We start from the raw sequence: 3,814 nt of genomic DNA on the forward strand, positions 1-3,814 counted from the left end.
TTCATTTCAAGTCTGAGTGGGGAACTCACACACCCCAGCCTTAGACTGGCGTGTAGGGCAGGGCAAGACAACCAGGTGGTCAAGATGCAAAGGGAGGAAGGAGAAGGAGAACAAAACTGCTGGTTGGTAGACAAATACTACACAAAGGACAAGAAAAATGACCTTACCTTTGTTTTTCTTACAAGAGAAGTGAAATATCTATGGTGATTAAAAATAATTTTTTGATCAATAGAATATGATTTTGAGAGGGGTCTTACCTTTTGTTTCCCCCTACTTTTTAACAAAGTCATATTAAAGGTCACTTGTAGCACTTAATAAAAAATATGTTGGATATAGAAGGGTAGCAAAACTAAGCCTTTGAGAAAACTAATCATCTGGTTGCATGTGCTGGATGTTGCAATCTACTTGGCTCTTCTCTTGCCACCTGGTTTCTCCCCAGTACCTCCCTCTATGTGTCTGCCTTTCCACAGTTTTTTGTTTTTGTTTTTCATTTTTTTTTTCATCGTACACTCCACCATGATATCTCTTCAATGCCTTTATCTGGTTCATATGTAAAAGATTTATCTTAGCCCAAACTTAACTAAAAGGAAAACTATTTCAAAACCTCATGAGGCTGCTTTCAGAACAATCCATATTCTGTATATGTAAACACCTTCAATATTCAGTGCCAGAAGTCCTTTTAGGCAGTATTTGACTGCCAGTATTTGGTTACTGATTCCACTTGTCCATTGTGAGGCATGTGTGCTATAGATTTGACCCCTTGCCTAAAGTGTCTTCATTGTAACATATTGACCCAGTGCATTCTACCCTTGGGAGCTCAAATCAACTTCTTGGCCCTGGAGAAAATTTTGAATCCAAGCATGGAGTACAGGAGAAAATTGAGATTTAGACTGGTCATCAGAGCAGTCTAAAATCAGTCTTGACAAAGATCCTGTATTAATCTCAGCACTTTAGTTTTCTACGTAGTGCTGGGGCTTTTGGAGTTGCCCTGTACAAAGCAGGAGTTAGCTAAGAGTTTCTACCTCTTTAATCCTAAGTGAGTTAATTTGCATACCAGTTCCACAGTTGACAACAGACCAAAGTTATTCTCAACATAATTTGTTTTATTTTATTTATCTTAAAGTTTATTTATTTTGAGAGAGAGAGCATGCATGAGAGCAAGTGAGGGAGGGGCAGAGAGAGAGGGAGAGCGCGAGTGAGATAGGGAATCCCAAGTAGGCTCAGTGCTGTCAGCCACAGAGCCCAAAGTAGAGCTTGATCTCACCAACTGTGAGATCATGACCTCAGCCAAAATCAAGAGTTGAGTGCTCAACCGACGAAGCCAACCAGGCGCCCCTCAAGGTACTTTAAATATCCCTACTCATTTTCTCTAGGTTACATCCATTTCCAGCCTTCACAATCTTTTCATCCTGTCTTGGTTCCAGCCTGCATCCACCCAAATTTGAAATTCATCGTTTACTAGATTTGATTAAAAAATCTGTCCATATCTATATTTCATGAGAACATTTTTGCTGAGGATTTATAGAAGCAGTTGTGGAAAGGCTTTTTAATTTACTCTTGTATACTGTTTCCCTTTCTTCCTTACCTACTTTCTCCTCTCAACTTACTTTTATTCTTTTTTTTTTCCCCTCTGGTAGAATTTTATTTGTTCCTTTCTGTAAAATCTTGGCCATTATTGACGTCTTTAGTGTCTGAGATTTTTGTCTTAAGAACAGTTTTTGCTGCTGGCCTTTCAAGAAAATACAGCATTTTCCATAAGAGGCACTTTTATATACAAAATTTTCTCTATCTCATCATACTCATGAGACCTATTTCTAAGTTTCTATAATATGTACCACAAGACCCTGTTGTGCTCTTTAAGTTGCCCTCCAAATGAACTCCCCTTGAGTTGTCTACCTTGCCTGAGTAGTGAGTTGCTCTAGATCTTTGTCAAGTTAGTCTATTGACTAATGGTATCACCATTCTGCCTGTGTGATTGGGGAACTCAACTGACCTCAAACCCTCATTTGGTCACATATCCCTGAGCACCCCTCTCTTCTTTTCCTTAATTCAATGTTCTGACACTTGGCACTTGACTAACCTCAGGGACCTGGTGAATTTCCAGACTTCACCTTCCCCATTTTTGTTCACCTTACTGTTTACTGAGTCCAAGTTCCAATACCATGGAAATGCTCAATAGGTATTTATCATCAATGATGAAAGCATGCTACTCTTTCTGCTTCAAGAAATCCATGGCCTGGTCACTGCAAAGTGTGTTTTTCCTAGGTTATTCTACTGCTTTGCTAAGAGGGCATCCTGGGGTATGTTTTAATGTTATGGTCCAGAACATACATTACACCCAGGCTCTGATGACATGAAATAAAATTTGGGGACAAAATCCACAGGAAATGAGAGCTAGTTTGAACCTAGATACTGTTTGTTTGTTTGTGGTTCTTTTTCTTTTTTGTTTTTGAACTAAGTTTCTTGTCCTCTTGCCTTAAATATAGCAGTGAAGAAAGTTGTGAGTACCTAGTTTTATGAATAAGAATATAATTACTTTAAACTGGTTTGATGCCTCTTCTCAAGAGTGCCATGCTGTATCCCAATAATTCTATTTATTTACCTTAGGGAATTTTTTGCCAGTGTGCAGAAGGAAACATGTTCAAGAATGTTCATAGCAGGGGAGGGCAGAAAAATGGCAGTGCCCATAAGGCAGACTCTGTTAAGGGGTGGGGAATGACTGGTAGCAGTTTGAGTGGCTCTGGGCCGGGAGCCTGGATTCTCTTGGCCTTACTGTTGTGGCCTCATCTTGGAGCAGTGGGTCTCTGTAGCACCTGTTGCACATGTTGTGCCTACAGCAGCTGCCGGTGGCGTCCAGTTGGCCTCTAAGCCACAGAAAGAGATGGCGGTCTCTATTACAAAAGATCAAGATGGAGAGAGTTTGTATTCAGACCACCAGCCTTGTACTTTGGATGAAGCCTAGTGACCAGCAAAGAAGAAAGCTGACTTCCGTTATGAAGAGGAACAGAATATACTGCTGGTGTAGGATTTGGAAGATATATGGGAGCAGAAAGTTTTACCCTTCAAACCTGGAGCTCACATTCCAGAAACTGATAAAAAGAATGACCAAATCTCACTGCACCAAAAAATAGACAGGAACCTTGTTCTGCTGGTCAAAGAGAAGCTTGGAGATCAGGATGTTTGGATACTCCTACAGGAAGAGTGGCAACCCAGGGAGACCTTCTGAGGAACAGCTGAGTGAATACTGGCCACACTCTCAGAAAAGGACATGGAAGCCAAGTTCCTGGCAATTGTACCCTGTGGCCACTACAAGTTCAAGTTCCCTCAGGCCATGCAGACAAAGTAGGCTCAGGGCCAAATTATTCTTAATCAAAGCAATGCTGTTAATTATTCCCACACCAGGAAGAAGGGCCATCATGTTAGATCCCTAAGGAGGAGCTGGGTGACTATTTGAAACTGAAATACCTGGCCCAGGTTAGGAGGTTGTTCTTGGGCCTCTGATGAACTGTGGCGCCTGACAGCAATACTTTGACAGATCTACAACTGGCGCCTCAAGGACATTATGTGGTTGCCCGATCTTTGCAGGGAACAGCATACAGCAAACTAAATTGAGAGAAATAAGTGAATTGATTCTTGGTGAAAAAGTGTTCATAGTATTAGAGGTAATGACAAAGAACTGAAAATAGCTCAAATATTTCTGCGCCAAAAAATCCATAAATAAACTGTATTTTTATACAGCGCAATATTATATAGTGAAAAATTAATGAACTACATATACATACATTTACATGGATGAAACCAGAAGTAATTTCAG

The 3,814-nt window shown here is 40.5% G+C and overlaps 1 pseudogene; it reads left to right on the plus strand.

Moving 5' to 3' along the window:
* Nucleotides 1-2,674: 2,674 nt before the first annotated feature.
* Nucleotides 2,675-3,501, plus strand: LOC132672027 (large ribosomal subunit protein mL46 pseudogene; annotated as a pseudogene).
* Nucleotides 3,502-3,814: the final 313 nt, after the last annotated feature.

The sequence above is a fragment of the Panthera onca genome, chromosome A3, assembly GCF_046562875.1.
Source record: "Panthera onca isolate mPanOnc1 chromosome A3, mPanOnc1 haplotype 2, whole genome shotgun sequence".
In the NCBI taxonomy this organism is placed as follows: Eukaryota; Metazoa; Chordata; class Mammalia; order Carnivora; family Felidae; genus Panthera; species Panthera onca.